This window comes from Chrysochloris asiatica, unplaced genomic scaffold (assembly GCF_000296735.1).
Source record: "Chrysochloris asiatica unplaced genomic scaffold, ChrAsi1.0 scaffold00003, whole genome shotgun sequence".
Classification (NCBI taxonomy): domain Eukaryota; kingdom Metazoa; phylum Chordata; class Mammalia; order Afrosoricida; family Chrysochloridae; genus Chrysochloris; species Chrysochloris asiatica.
In genome coordinates, this window is record NW_006408521.1 from 22,369,776 (window position 1) to 22,386,871 (window position 17,096).

The following is a 17,096-nucleotide window of genomic DNA, read 5'->3' on the forward strand; positions in this document are numbered from 1 at the left end:
GCGTGTTATTTGTGTCTTCTCCCTCTTTTCTTTTATTAGGTTTGCCAATGGTCTGTCAATTTTGTTAATCCTTTCAAAGAACCAGCTTCTTGTCCTGCTGATTGTTTCTATAGTTTTTCTGTTTTCTATCTCATTTATTTCTGCTCTAATCTTTATTATTTCTTTTCTTTTGGTGGCTATAAGTTTCCTCTGTTGGTCTGTTTCTAATTGTTGTAGATGCTGTGTTAAGGTGTTAATTTTGGATTTTTCTTTTTTTTTTTGGATGTGTGCATTTATTGCAATAAATTGTCCTCTCAGCACTGCTTTCACCATGTCCCAAAGATTTTGGTATGTTTTTATTCTCATCTGTTTCTAGGGGTACTGGCCATTTTGAATCTGACAATCATATGGTTTACCATGCCAGGAGTGGCACATTAAAGAGGAATGGTGTCACATTCATTGCCAAAAAGAGCATTCAAGATCTATCTTAAAGTACAATGCTGTCTGTGATAAGATAATATCCATACGTCTATAAGGAAGGCCAGTTAATATTTATACACATTAATGTATCAACCTCTAAAGCCAATGATGGAGAAATTGAAGAATTCTACCAACTTCTTCAGTCTGAAATTAATGCAAGGCCAGAGGCCAACAGTGGAACAAGCTATATGTTTCAGACTGAAGTTGAAGAAAATGAAAATAAGTCCATGAGAGCCATGCTATGACCTTGAAAATATCCCACCTGAATTTAGAGAACATCTCAAGAACAGATTTCATGGATTAGACACTAATGACTGAAAACCAGAGGAGATGTGAAATAACACCAAGAACATCAAACAGAAAGAAATCAAAAGATCATTAAAAGGCAGGAAATACATAAAAGATCAAAATGGATGTCAGAAGAGACTTTGAAACTTGCTCCTAAACACAGAGAAGCTAAAGTGACTAGAAGTCAGGATGAAGTGAAGGAGCTGAATAGAAAACTTCAATGGCAGCTTGAGAAGACAAAATAAAGTATTATAATGAAATGTGCAAAGACCTGGAGATAGAAAACCAAAATGGAAGAACATGCTCAGCATTTCTCAAGGTTCAGTTCTCAAGAAATAATTGAAGGATTCTATGGACAGAATATTGGATAATGCAGGACGCATTGAAAGAAGATGGAAGGAATACAGAGTCACTGTACCAAAAGAAAAAACTTCAAAAAGTAGCATATGATCAAGAACTGATGGTAATAGAGGAAGAAGTCCAAGTTGCACTTAAGTCAGTGGCAAAAAACAAGGCTCCAAGAATTAATGGAAAACAAATTGAAATCTTTCAATAAATAGGTACAATGCTGGAGGCTCATTCACCTACGCCAAGAAATTTGAAAGGCAGCTAATTGGCCAATCGATTAGAAGCAATTCATACAATATCATTAATATCATACGCAAGTAAAATTTTGCTGGAGATACATATATATATATATATATATATATTGTATATATATATATATTTTTTTCTTTTTAAGTTGTAGCAGTACATCAACAGGGAACTGCTAGAAATTCAAGCCAGTTCAAATGAGGATGTGGAACAAGATACATCATTGCTGATGTCAGATGGATCTTGGCTGAAAGCAAAGAATACCAGAAAGATGTTTACTTGTGCTTTATTGACTATGCAAAAATATTCGATTGTGTGGATCATAACAAACTATGGATAACACACTGCAAAAAATAGATACTCCAGAAGATTTAATTGTGCTCATGAGGAACCTGTACACAGACCAAGAGACAGTTGTTTGAACAGAACAAGGGAATACTAAGTGGTTTAAAATCAGGAAAGGTGTGCATTGAGGTTTTATCCTTTCACTAATTCAATCTGTACAGAGTAAATAAGCTGAGAAATTGAACTATCTGAAGAAAAACACAGCATCAGGATTAGAGGAAGACTCATTAGCAACCTGCGATATGCAGATGACACAATCTTGCCTGCTTGAAAGGACTTAAAGTACTTTCTGAAGAGCATCAAAGACTAATAGTCTTCAGTATGGACTGCACCTCAATATAAAGAAAACAAAAGTCCTTGCAATTGGACCAATAAATGACATCATGATAAATGGAGAAATACTGAAGATGTCAAAGATCTGATTTTACTTGGATCCACAATCAATGTTCGTGGAAGCAGTAGTCAAGAAATCAAAGAGCAAATCTGCTGCTTAAGACTTTTTTAAACTATTAAAGAGCAAAGATATCACTTTGAGGCCCAAGGTGTGTCTGACCCAAGTCATGGCATTTTCAATTCCCTCATATGCATGTGTAAACTGGACATTGTGTAAGGAAGACTGGAGAAGAATCCATGCATTTAAATTATGGTGTTGGCCAAGAAAACTGACAGTACCATGAACTGCCAAAAGAATGAACAAATCTGTTCTGGAAGAAGTATGGCCAGATTGTTCCATAGATATGAGGATGCCGAGGCTTTGTCTCTTATAGTTTGGACATGTCTAGATTTTAAATGTAAAATTCTAATGTTAATTTTTTTCATTTTCATTTTTACTTAAAAAATGTCTTCAAGTGCTTTATTCAATCAGGAAATTTTGAGGAAGAAAACAAAAAGGCCTGTATCTAGAAACAACGACCGTTGGTCATCCTTCAGATATGGAACTGAACTCACCCCTGTGGTTTAATTCTTAGTCAAACAATAAACGTTTTTTAAGGGGAACAATAATAACAGTGAGGTACATTGACAGAGAACTTCCAGAGGTTCAAGCCAGATTCGGAAGAGGATGTGGAACGAGGGATATCTTTGCGAAGTATGAGTATTCCTGAGCAACATTGTGAAGTCTGTGTATTCCTGAACACTTATTTGTGCTCAACAGGAATCTGTACCTGGACCAAGAGGCAGTTGTTCGAACAGAACATGGGAACACTGAATGGTTTAAAATTAAGAAAGGTGTGCAACAGGGGTGTATTCTTTCACCACACTTATTCAACATGTATACTGAGCAAATAATCTGAGATGTTGGGTTCTATGAAGTAAAACGTGGCATCAGGATTGGAGGAAGACTCTAACAACCTGCGATATGCAAATGATACAACCTTGCTTGCTGAAAGTGAAGAGGACTTAAAATACTTACTAATGAAGATCAAAGAGCACAATCTTCCATATGGATTGCATCTCAATGTAAAGAAAACAAAAATCCTCTCCATTGGGATCAATAAACAACATTTTTATCAATGGAGAAAAGATTGAAGTTGTTAAGGACTTCATTCTTCTTGGATCAACTATCAACATTCATGGAAGCAGCAGTCAAGAAATCAGACAGCATATTGCATTTGGCAAATCTGCTGCACAAGACCTTTTTAAAGTGTTGCAGAGCAAAGATATCAGCTTGAGGAGTAATGTGTACCTGACCCAAGCCATGGTATTTTCAGTAACCTCATATGCATGTGAAAGCTGGACAGTGAATAAGGAAGATTGTAGAAGAATTGATGCTTTTAAGTTATGGTGTTGGAGAAGAATATTGAAAGTGCCATAGGCTGCCAAAAGAACCAATAGATCTGTTTTGGAAAAAGTGCAGCCAGAGTGCTCCCTGGAGGCCAGGATGGCCAAACTTTGTCATTCATACTTCGGACATATTGTCAGGAGGGACCAGTCACTGGAGAAAGATATCATGTTTGGTAAAGTGGAGGGTCAGAGAAAAAGAGGAAGACCCCCAGCGAGATGGACTGACAAAATGGCAGCATCAGTGGGCTCAAGCGTGGCAACAATTGTGAAGTTGGTCCAGGACCAGGCAGGGTTTCGCTCTGTTGTGCTTAGGGTTGCTATGAGTCAGTACCAACTGATTGCACTTAACAGCAACAACATTCACACTTTAGATTAATCAACTAGTTGAGATCTAAAGGGCAGCATTTACCCAGGACAAAGTTCAGAAGAATTAAGAAAGGAGGAATGGAAACATGGAGGAAGTGGGATAAGTGATGTTATTGAAGGGATTGTAATCAGTCAGATGAGACAAAATGTGTATGAATTGTTTAATGTAAAACTGATGATCTACTCTGTAAACCTTCACACAATTCGCAAGAAAAAGTTTTGTTTTTTTAAAAAAGGAGAGGAGGAAAGGCAATCACAAAACTAAACAAGTATAACCCAGGGATGACCTACGTGATATCTCTTTCCCGTCCACCTACACTATCAATGTTCCAATTTCACTTCGAGAACATGCTACTTACGAGTCACTGGACTCAAATTCCAACTCTGGGGTCTCTTTCCGCTATTTAGAGTTCATATATAGTTCCTTTCAGTTCCAGGCGCAAGTTACCTATCATGGTCATTTTCATCATAAGCAATGTTGCCTAGAAACACAGTTTGCAAAATTGACCTTGAGTTGACTTCCTAGCTGTTACCCTGGTAATCTGATAAGGAAGTCAATTGAAGGCCAATTTCTCATGCAGAAAGGGAAAGGATAGCTGTTATTTTAACTCTTTGCCCACAATTACTTCAGGAGCAAATTTAGTTGTCTAGATCCTCTCAGCTCTTTTTCTATGTGTAAAATGGTGATTGGCATATGTGTCTCAGAGGTTGTCTTGAGGACTAAACGATAAACTTGCAAAGTGATTAAAACACTGTCTGGTACATAAAGGCAGCTACTGCTGAGTTGACTTCAGTTCATGATGAACCTCTGTGTCACTGAAAGGAACTGTGCTCCACAGGGCTTTTAAAGCGGTGATCTTTCAGGAGCAAATCACCAGGGTTTTCTTACAAAGCACCTCAGGTAAGACTTAAACCACAGACCTTTTGGTAAGTAGTCAAGTGCTTAACTGTCTGCATTTCCTAGGAGTGCCTTTTGGGTTCATCCAAAGTCCAAACCCATTGCCACTGAGATCACTCTGCCTGATATTGATCCTGAGGGACAGATCAGAACTGCCCCATAGGGTTCCCAAGGCTTGTGAAGCAGACTGCCCTATCTTTCTACTGCAGAACAGCTGGTGAATTTGAATCACCAAACTTTTTTTGTTAACAGCTGAGCTCTTAAGCAGTACATCACCAGGGCTCTTTCTTGGGTATACTGCTGTTGCTGTTGTTAAGTGCCGTGCAGTCAGTTCCAACACATATAGACCCTGTACAGGGCTTCCAAGGAGGGGTGGTGAATTCGAACTACAGACCTTAACAATTAGCAGTCCAGTTCTTTTCTTACAGTGTCACACCAGGACTCTGCGTGCATGGGAAGTGCTAAATGAATACTGCTGTTGTTGCTAAGTGTCAGTGAGTTGGTTCCGATTCATTGCGACCCTGTATAAGGTTTCCGAGGAATGGCTGGTGAACTTGAATCACCGACTTTGAGATTCAAATCAACCTTGTGGTCCAGCGCATTAACCCGCACCACCACACCAGGACTTCAAACAAATGCTGCTACTTTTTTTACTAAATACCAAAGCAAAGGAGCCCTGGCGGTGCTATGCACTTGGCTGCTAATAAAAAGTTCTGTGATTTGAACCCACCAGATGCTCCATGGGGCAGGGGGAGACTTGGTGATCTGCTCCCATAAAGATCACAGTCTAAGGAACCCTATGGGGCAATTCTTCTTAGGCCTATGAGATCACTATGAATTGTAAATGACTTGACAGCACCTAAACAACAACATAGTTGGACTAATAGCCTGAGCAGAGAACAATTGAAAAAACAAAAATGAGGGCTCAACTTACATTTTAAACAGTGATTGTATTTGAACCCAAGTCTTCTACATCCGAAGTAATGAATGCTTGTGAATTAATTCTAATATTAGAATCTCTACCCATGTTCTCAAATTTCACACACATTATACTTCCTAGTAAGGGCTCAAGTCAGTATTTTTACATGTGAATATACTTAAAGCAGAGTCCTGGTGTGGCACTGTAGGATAAGCACTGGACTACAAGGTTGGTTTGAACTGTAATTGCCTTGGAAGGGCCAGACCAAATTATTTTGAGGTCCCTATGTGGCCTGCGGGCCGGACATTCCCCATTGTACAAGGTCTCTATGAGTCAGATGGCACTTAACAACAACACTTATAGCATGGGGGTGGGAGTGGGTGGGATCTTAAGACAACAAATGCCAACTTTTTATAATAGAGTTATCTGTGGGTCTCTGATTCACAAACAAGGTTGTTGTTAAGTGCCGTTGAGTCAGTTCCAATTCATAGCAACCCTGTACAGGGTTTCCGAGGAGCAGCTGATGGTTTTGAACCGCTAGTGCTTGGCTGCTAACCAAAGAGTTAGTGGTTTGAACCCACTCATCAGCATTGTGGGATAAAGAACTGGCAATCTACTCCCATTAAGATTACAGCTCAGGGGCTACAAAGGCAAGAAGTGACTGGCTTATAAGCTTTCAAGAGGGAGCCTAGGCGGAGGAAGGTAGAATCTCCAGAGTAGTATCCAATCTGTCTGGGCAGGGCTGATGAAAGAAGATGGGGATAGGACTCTTTGTGATACAATAGTGAATAATTGCTATCAGGACTGACTGAGGGTTGGAAATGTAAAGGTAAACATTTTGTAGCAAAAGGAGGGGAGTGATTAACTTTGCAGTCCAGGAGCAGAGGTCCCTGGAACCATCAAGGGAGAAGAATGGAGAGCAGGACCCTACCCAGAGAAGTAGTGACTCCAGAGATGGAGGCAGAGACGATGACGTGGAGAGATGGAGCAGCTGGGGACATTACCCAGAGGGGGAGATGGGCTGTGTGCTGATGACCAGGGGGCAGACTTGCAGGGTATACCGTTTGGTTGTTTGATGAAGCATGGAGGGGATTGTAATCATAGCAATGAAATGATATACGATAGAATGAATGTAAAGCTAATGTTCTCCCATGTAAACTATCACATAATTCACAATAAAACATTAAAAAAAAAGATTACAGTTCAGAAAACCCTAAGAGGCAGTTCTACTCTATCACATGGAGTTGCTATGGATTGAAACTGACTTGATGGCACAGAATAATAAATGAAATTTCCAAACGGAAATTCTAGCAGCTCTTCAATTCCTCTGGTCACTCCATACAGCTGGGATCACAGACCAGTCATGTGACTTTTAAAGGGGGCAGAGTCTTGATTGACAGTAGTGAAACAATATGGCAGAGACAGTGAGAATGATGACATAGTGTGAGGTCTGTAACCATGGTCAATAACCTGTATGTGAAGAAATTGCTGAATAGGTGTTTGTTTGATTGTATGTATGTACACCAAGTAAAAAGCAAACAAAAACTCCAGTATTTGCCATGTCTATGTTGTTGTGGTTAAGTGCTGTTGAGTCAGTTTCGACTCTTAGTAACCCTGTATAGGGCTCTAAGGAGCGACTGGTAAGTTTGAACTGCCAACCTTGCGGTTCAAAGGACCTTGCAGTCCAGTGCTTACCCTACAACATCACACCAGGGCTCCACACCTACATTAAGTACTAAATAGCAAATAGTCACAGATATGACTTTTGTTAATAATAAAGAAGGTACCTAGTTGTTTGGAGTTAATAAATGGTAAGATCCTTGCAGGCTCGGCATCTGACAACACTGATGTGCTTGACAGACAGTGAGGAACACGTGAGTGACTGAAATACACACAGAATTCTGTAGGTGAAGGGAGTCTGCGCCAGACAAGACAATTTTGCAAAGGAACAACAAATCCCTACACTCCTGGACACTCAGGGTTTGTAACTTCATATTCCATGTACTGACTAACCTTCACCACTTGTGGGTTAAAAATCAACTGAAATGCACCAAAACCTGCTGAACTAAGAAGAAAGTACAAAGTTCTTTCATTTCAGCAGAGAGACAGAGAGAGCGAGGGAGGCTTCAGGCCACACTCTCCTACTGGGAAGTGCCAGTTACAGTTACGTACTTTATTTAAGGAGACTGTCTGAAAGAACCCATTCCTGGAAAGAGAGGCGCTTGAACAGAGGAGAGCGAGCCCAGCAGACACTTAATTAAGGAACGAGTCAACAGCAACAGTGAATTCTATGAGCGGCCCATATGATACTCCTCATGGCACATAAGTCTAGAGCATTTAGCTGCAGTGGACCTCCACTCAGATTCTATGTTGTTAATTGAATATAAAGCCAAGTCCAAGCAGATAACACAGTAAAGTTATCAGCTACTGCGAAACAAAGGCACCTTGGTAGAGTTGTGGTTTGTGAGCTGGACTGCTAAACACAAGGTCAGCAGTTAAATTCACCAGCCGCTCCACAGGACAAAGATGAGACTTTCTGCTCCCGTAAAGATTTACAGCCTCAGAAACCCTCTACAGGGTCACAATGAGTTGGAACTGATTGATGACACACAGGAGCACTATTCTTCCAGAAAGACCCTGAAATTTTGAACTTCAGACCCCCTCCCCCCCAAAAAAAAATGACAGTTTGCCTCAAGTATCCTTTGTGAGTAAAAAGGAGCCTCAGAGAAAAAGCAAGGAGCAGCAGCATGGTAAATGTCTGAAGATAACCTGGTTTAGTCTGCACCTGGTGGGATGAACTATTTTGACTGATCACATCAATAGAGTCCAGGTTCTAATGGAGACTTGATAGGAAGGAGGAAGAGCAAAGTGAGAAGAGACTAAAGTTTTCTCCTTTTCTTATGCCAACAGTTATGCCTCAGTACAATCCCTCATCCAAACACAAAGCCCCTTGCCTTGCAGGCTCTGGATGCACACATGTGACAGGGCAGGGGATGGGGGATGTTTCCTCACTAAATCACACAGCCCATGACTCTTCACATCTACACCTGCAGCTAGTCCCACAACTGAGGCTCACAAGACAGCACAGGGCCACCGAGACAAAGGTAAACTGTGTCTAAAACATCTGTTTAAGAAGACTGAGAGCAGCAGATTTGCCTAATACATCATTTGATTTCTTGACTGCTGGTTCCACGTGTGTTGATGGTGGATCCAAGCAAAATGAAGTCTGACAACTTCAATCTTTCCTCTGTTTATCATGATGTTATTTATTGGTCGAGTAGTGAGAATTTTTGTTTTCTTTACATTGAGGTGCAATCCACACTGAAGGCTATGACCTCTGATCTTCATCAATAAGTATTTCAAGTCCTTTTCACTTGCAGCAAGCAAAGTGTGTCATCTGCATATCGCAGGTTGTTAATGAGTCTTCCTCCAATTCTGATGCCACCTTCTTCTTCAAATAATACCACTCCTTGAATTATTTGCTCGGAATACAGATTAAATAAATATACGGAAATGATACAACCCTGGCACACATATTTCCTGATTTTAAACCATTCAATATCCTTTTGTTTTATTCGAACAACTGTCTTTTGGCCTATGTGCAGGTTCCTCTCGAGCACAATGAAGTGTTCTGCAATTCCCAGTCTTCACAGTGTTAGCCACAGTTTATCATGATCCACACAGTTGAATGCCTTTGCATAGTCAATAAAGCACAGAAAATATCTTTCTGGTGTTCTCTGCTTTCAGTCTAGATCCTTCTAACGTCAGCAATGATATCCCTAGTTCCATGTCCTCTTCTGAATTCAGCTTGAATTTTTGGCAGCTCCCTGTTGTTCTAACATATAGAAACCTTCTTAGCCACAAGACTCATGCCAGAAGGCAGTTGTCACTCAAGAACCAACTGAAGGACTTGTGCAGTTTGTAGCAGATGCTGATCATGTTCCCTCTGCCATCACTACTTCAGTGCTTCTGATTCATGGATAGCTCTGAGTCTCGACCTGTGGCTTATCTGCCTTCAGGGGCAGCAGATTGGAAGTGCCAGGGAGTGAACAGTCCCTTCCAGCGATAACTGATAGGACTGATGATGTAAATACCTTAACTGTCTCAGCCTTTGGCTGGGACCACTTTGAGGTACATACTTCACACCATCCCCCAGCGTTCCCCAGTGGGTAACATGCTTTATGTTGTTGTTAAGTGCCGACGAGTTGGTTCCAAGGAGCGGTTGGTGAGCTTGCGCCTCTGACCTTGCGGTTCAAACCAACCTTGCAGTCCAGCGCCATACCAGGACTCCAACATGCTTTATAAAACACCTGTAATTGGCTTCCTTCTTTTCCTTGTCTTTCCTTGTCTCCCTATTCCCCTGCCAATTTTTCCTAGGGTCATTTCCCAAATAAATTACTTGCATTCAACTCAAATCCAAACTAAAACATGGTTCTGTTGGCATCTGGGGTTATGCTCAAACCTTACCCCTTGGCCGGATCTGTCTATTTCATCAGCATTTACATATAATGTGTTCATTCACCCATTTTACTAAGCTCCTACTTTCATGCCACCCTTAAGCTACGCACTGAAGAGGTTAGGATAAATAGCTCAAGATCATTATTGTAGAGTGACTTGTAGCCTAACACAGAGCTCATATTTTCCAAAATGAAGCCCAGCTTGAGGACAGTTTCCTTAGCACACATTATCAGGGGCAATGGACTCATTCTGTGTAGGAGATTAGCAGTTGTTCAAAGGCTTCTCTATCTCACTTACAGGACATCACTATTCTCTCTGTGGAGCTCAGGCAGGAAGCCAACACTTCTCCAGTGAGGATTTCTCTGGGGAGAGAAACCCTCTTTATTAGCGAAGTTAAACAATCCCCATGGAATTCTGATTTGAGTTCAGTCCTAAGTTGATTTCCTCTTGTCCTGTTCCTGAAATCGTTTCCAACACTTTCTCAAATATTGGAGACTCTTACTTTTCCATCTATCTCCCCATCTTTCCTAAACCCAAGCCCATTACCATCAAGTCAATCCCAACTCATTAAGACAGGGCAGCAGGGTTCCGTAGGTCCTAGACTGTAATCATTATGGAAGCAGACGATCTCCCACAGGATGGCTGGTGGGTTCAAACCACTAACCATTATGCCACTATAGCTCCTTCGCTTTCCCTACAGCTACCTAATAAGACGCTGCCACAAAAGAAAGATCTACTATCTGAGCTTCGCAAATGCCTATTTCTTCACTGCTAAGACTAAATTAACTGGCCTTTATATCCTGTGTACAAATTTCACATCTGGTGGAACCTGGAGCTGTCAACTATCAAAATGTGGTGCACTCAGGACAACAGACATGAAGTCCTCTCTGAGTCCTGCCTCCATGTTTCTCCTCCTCCCTGAAAGGCACCCCTGGACTTATCAAAACCTTGGTTTTCAAAGCGGGTGGTGTCATCAAAGGGCTTTACACAAAGCCTTCTCTATTCCATTTCAGGGCTTTCAAATCATGCTATTTTACTTTTTATTTATTTGGAGAAGGAATAAGAAGATTGCAGTTTGGAATGGCAACTGGGGACTACATGTAAAAGTGGTATGGCCATTTAAATGGAATTAACCAACAAATAGTAAGTTCCTAGTACACTGAGTCTTTGGCTAGGAGCCTTCGATGTACAGAGAAATGTAAATGACAGTTTTTATAGTTCCAGAGCTTACAAGCAACCCTAACACTCCACAGTAGCTCTTCTAGCTCCAAATAATGGGGCAAGAGAGTTGGAATTTCAGAGTAAAAGGAAGGCCAGGAGCTGGGAAATTGATGAAATGATATTTATCACCAATGTTATTTGTTAAGTGTTTGACTACCAATCAAAAAGTTGGCTGTTCGAATCTACCCAGAGGTATCTTGGAAAGGTCTGGTGAATTGCTTTTGAAAATTCAGTCACTGAACATTCTATAGAGCCCAGTTCTACTCTACAACCCAGGGAGTCAGTCACCAGAAGTCAGAATCAACTCAATGGCAACTGGCTTCTTTAGTTTGTTTATTTTGCTTTTTATGGTGGTAGAGGGTGGGGAGAAGTATGTGCCAAGCACTGAACTAGGCTGGGGAAAGCAGGTGGGGTAAGATGTGGTCTCTGAGCCCAGGGACCCCTTGGTCTACAGGGAAATGCGGAGGAGAGGTTGAGAACCCTGGACATCCAGCATAAAGCTGGGTGGGCCCCATTGTTCCAATGGATGCTTTCTTGTCATTTCCTTAGAGCTGATGCTCCAGATGTCCTGAGGTGAAGTCAGGCCTGCCAATTTATTCATTTACAAAGCCCTGGTGGGGCAGTGATTAAAGCACTAATCAAAAGATCAGCAGTTCATAAGAACACCCACACTTGCAGATAGCACCCACTTGACCTGGCTTCAATGACTGGATGATCAGAGCTCAACCATTAGAAGAAAGAAAAGGACAAAAAGAGTAATCTGATACAATTTGATGAACTTGACCTACACCTATGGATGCAGTAGCTCAAAAGAGGGAACAAATCTTTATAGCAAGGAGCATTCCCACCCCTTCTATACACAGAGTAGACGGGGATGGGCAACTTGGACATTGGCTACCCAAAATTGGGGGGGCTTCAAAGGCAAGAAGTGACTGGCTTACAAGCTTTCAAGAGGGAAGCTAGATTTAGAGGGTGTGGAGGAAGGCAGAATCTCCAGTGAGTAGTATCCAATCTGTCTAGGCGGGACTAGTGAAAGGAAATGCAGATAGGTCTCTTGTGATATATACAATAGTAAATAATTGTTATCAGGACTGATTGTGAGGGTTGTAAATGTAAAGGTAGATGTTTTGTAGCAAGAAGGGGAGTGATTAACTTTGCAGTCTAGGAGCAGAGGATCCTGGGACCATGAAGTGTGAAGAGCAGAGAGCGGGACCCTACCCAGAGAAGCAGTGATCCCTGAGATGGAGGCAGAGACAATGACGTGGACAGATGGAGCAGATGGGGACTTTAGACCCAGAGAGGGAGAGGGGCTGTGTGCTGGCGACTAGGGGCAGGGGGAAAAACAAAACAAAACAAAAAACGGTCAGCAGTTCGAATCCACCAGTCGTTCCATGGGAAATCAATGAGGCAGTCTGCTACTGTAGAGATGTACAGCCTTGGAAATCCTATGGAGCAGTTCTACTTTGTCCTATAGGATCAGCATGAGTGAGAATTGACCGGACAGAAGTGGGTTTGGTTTTGGTTTGGGGTCCTTTTCCTCCACAGCACTATAACAGTGCATAGCTATATATTTAGTTACATGTGGTTTGGTTTCATAGCCAAGTCTCCCACTAGAATGTATATTCTTGAAGGTAGGATCATGCCCCTTGTTCATGTACTCCTTATCATCTGGCACAATGATGGCGACATACAAGAGGGTCTAGTAAATACTTGTTGAATGAATAAATGAAGGTATAAACAGATGAATCCATGAATACGGAGCTGTCTGGTCTTTGTAAGGAACCTGGGCATTCTTCTTAAGTTGAGAAAAGAGAAGGGAAACTTGGGTAAAAGGAACAGTACAAGCAAATGTAGAGACCTGGGGTGATGGGGGAGAGGAGGAGGCCACCTAGAGTGGACAGAGCATTCCTGCTGCCACCGAGAGGTCCCACTTGAGAGATGTCTCACTACCACCTCTCAGGAAAGTGAGGTCTTTGCATGACCACGCTGGCAAACTACTCTACCCCACAAAGTCTAAGATGAATTCTCATTTTCTAATCCTCTCAAATTTAAGAACTAGTTGAATATCTACTGTGTGCAGCACTGTGCCAAGGGCCATAGATGACACAAAGCTGTAAAACATGCTTCCTAATCAGGGTAGGGCAGGTCACAAGAGATACATAGAAATAATCAGCGTCCAAAGTGATGCATATTTAGGGCCCAGGAAAAGCACGGCTCCGGCTGTGCTGGTCCAGAAGGAGCAGATTGCTGGTGGGAGTGGGTGGCTGGGAGGTTATCTTAAAAAACAACCAACCAACTGTTGCCGTGGAGTCGGATTCACAGTGATCCCACTGGACACAGTAGAACTATTGACACTGTTTCCAAGGCTGTAATCCTTACAGAAGCAGACTGCCGCCACATCCTTCTCCCACAGAACAGGGGTTTGGTACCACTGACCTTTTGGTAAGCAGCCCAGTGCTTAACCACCGTACCACCAGGGCTTGTAAAATCTAAGACAGATCTTTGAACTGGTTCATTGCAGTTTGACTTCCAGCTAAGAATTTTCATAACCCCTCCAGATATACTGATTCAGAATATACATTTTAACAAGAACCAATCAATCCCCCACTCTCCCGCCCCACTCCCCACCCTCCCATTCCATTCCCCACCCCCTACCCTCCCAGTGATTTTAAGAATCAGGATCAAACCAGAATGAATCCATTTGAAGCTCTGGTTTCAAATATTTAATTCAGCATATTTTCATTAAGCACCAATGTCCTCAACACAGTTCTTGCATTTCTGGAGGAGAAGCGGGTGGTAAGATGCCAGGAAGTTTATTGCTCCCCTTTCCTCTTGATGCTTTGGATCGGTTTCAGCCCTGGACAGAACTGGGACAACCTGCCTCAGACTCAGTTGTGTTCTGCTGGTGACACCTTATGCCTAGCACCCAGCCCCACTGCCCCCAATGCATCTCTTGGTTTTACTGGTGTGGCATGGTGGGTAGCAGGAGGAAGACAGAGCCTCGGCATTTATAGAAAAGGGTGCAGACATAAACCAGTAACTTAGTGACTTTATTTACAAATGCTCCTTCAGGTGGGCTCAGATAGGTAGGGCTAGCTGCGCTGGACCATCCCTCCAGCTCTGAGGGATCCCAGCTTGCAAACAGAGGCTGTAATCAGAGAGCTCATAGAACGAGACACTTACTTGCTGGAGATGATGTTACAGAGATGCCAGTTACCAGGAACCCAACAAGTTAGCTTGAGCTAAATCAGCTCCCCACCACATAAAAATTCACACAGCAGAACTATGAGGAAAGGATCAGGAGCTCAAAAACAAAGTTCAACACAGGGGTAACACAGGGCAGACAACGCTCTGGGATTGATTAGAGAGACTCCTATGAGTTTACAGTTCCTAGTAGCAGAGCTACGATCTACCAAGCAGATAACCTTGGAAACCGAATGGACAAGGGCCTCCCAGAAATGGTTTCTGAGGCTTCAGTGCCCAGAGCCTTAAGGAAATGACCTGAAGTTAATGACCACAAGGACCACTGTATCCATCTCTGAGAGGAAGGCAAGGTACCAAAGAACCAAGTGAGAAAGATTAGGAGGTATTAAAAACAATCAATAAGAGGTTTGCTTTGATTTTTATAGTTTTTGCATAAGACTGCCTCTAATGAAGACATTTATTTCTTATATATTAAGGTGTGGAAATTGATGGTTTAAATCTTTGGGAGCTTGAACAAAAAAATCCTCAGAAAATAAAGAGCAAAAGTTGAGGGTCTGATTGTAAAGACATGTAGCTACCAGCTGGTGGCAGCATACCTAAGCTAAAACTAGCAGTGTCAGTGTGTGAGTGTATGCATGTGTGTATACTCATGCAAGTTCAGAGGTGGAAGACACTGGAGCTGAATCATAAAGCCTCAGGGTCAGCACCCAACATTGCTCCCTAGCCCCCCTTCAGTTAGCACTGGAAACTTCCCTTATAACCTGCCTACTTACAGGTTGGGATTCCCTCCAGAGAAGGGGACTCATTACCACTACCTTTTCCCAAACCCAAGTTGAAGAGAGGCAGATTTGTCCCAGCACGGGTTAAGTGACCTTCAAGGGGGAATGGGGGCCAGGGGGTGGAGAGCTGGCCCAATGTCTGGTACTCAATAATGTTTGTCCTGAGAGTCAGTGAATGACAAACCTTTATTTTCAACCTGAAGGATTAAATGGAATTCCTGGTGTGGCACTGTAGGATAAGCACTGGACTGCTAACCACAAAGTTGGCTGTTCAAACGCACCAGTCGCTCCTTGGAAACCCTATATAGAGTTGATATAAGTCAGAGCTGACTTGACGATACTTAACAATAACAGAATTAAATGGGAGTGTTGACTGTAAGATAAGCACCAGACTGCGAACTATGAGGTTAATGATTCAAACCCACCAGCTACTCCGAGGGAGAAAGGTGACACTTTCTGCTCCCCAAAAGGCTTATAGCCTTAAAAACCCTCTACAGGGTCACTCTGAGTAGGAACAACATCACCAGGGTTAAATGGTAACAGATGGGGTTGCCCTGGTAACACAGCTTTTAACATTTACAAATAGCTCCTATAGGAATCCATCCTTGTTTTTGTTAAGTGATTCCAACTCATAGGATCCTGCATAATGCTTAAATCTTTGCGGGAGTAGAAAGCTTCTTCTTTCTACTATGGCCTTGAACTGCTGACCCTGTGGTTTGCAATCCAGTGCTTATCCTATACAGCCACATCTGAGGGCTGACAAATGCTGAGCTTAATAGAAGGGGAGCTGAGTGAGTCTTGGGCCCTTGGGAACCTGAAGACCCAGGCTCCTGATCTAGTTCTCATCTGTTGGGACTTAAATTACTAGAGCTCAGAGCCTCCATTTCCCCCTTATAAAATGGAGATAATCCTACCCACTAAGCCAAGGCTGGTCAGAGGAGATAACTGAGGAAAAAGTAGTTTGTAGACTTAAAAGGGCTATAAAGTATTCTAGTTTATAACCATGCTGGGTTAAAAAAAACAAAAAACAGCAACAACTTGCCATCTAGCTGACTCTGATTCATAAAGACCTCAGGTGTGTCAGTGGCTGAGTTTGGGGAATTAGATGGCCAGGCCTTTCTTCCAAGGTGCTTCTGGGTCAATTAAAACCTCAAACCTTCCCGTTAGCAGCCAAGCACATTAACTGTCACTACAAACTAACCACTCAGGAACAGCTCAGATTTCCATGTTTGTTCTCTATCCCACTTCTTTATGGATTACACTTCCTTCTCATCTAGAGAGTTACTGCTTGTAAAGTGAATGACTCCTCTCTAGATACATGTGTCTCCTTCTGGTCATTCTCAAGGTTAAGCGCAGCAAACTCAGAGATACACACACTATGTCTACAGTCTGAAATTTTATATATTGATATGATCTGGCAAATAAAAAATGTAATGGGTTCCCTTTCGCCATCCCCACAGCAGCTGAAGTCTCCAGGCTGCTTCCTGATGGCTTCCTTCTACCTCTGTGGCAACCAGACCTTATGGCCCTGTTTGACACTACATGTTGTCAAGTAGCCACAAACAGACCAGCCCCACAGCACTGTGCCTCAGAAAGTGCTGAGGAACCTCACTGTTCCCTTTGGGAGGGACACAGGAGTTCAGGAGCCAATGGGATGCATGTATTTAGCATCCCTCACAACTTTCTACTTTCTCTGCCAAGAAATTTGGAAGACAACTGTCTGGCCGACTGATTGGAAGAGATCAATGTTTGTGCCCATTCCAAAGAGAGGTGACCCAACGGA

The 17,096-nt window shown here is 42.3% G+C and overlaps 1 protein-coding gene across 1 annotated transcript in view; it reads right to left on the reverse strand.

Annotated features, from left to right (window-relative positions):
• PIK3AP1 (phosphoinositide-3-kinase adaptor protein 1) overlaps nucleotides 1–17,096 on the reverse strand; it is a 153,330-nt gene that overhangs the window by 40,838 nt on the left and 95,396 nt on the right. The gene's annotated exons all lie outside the window — the stretch shown is intronic.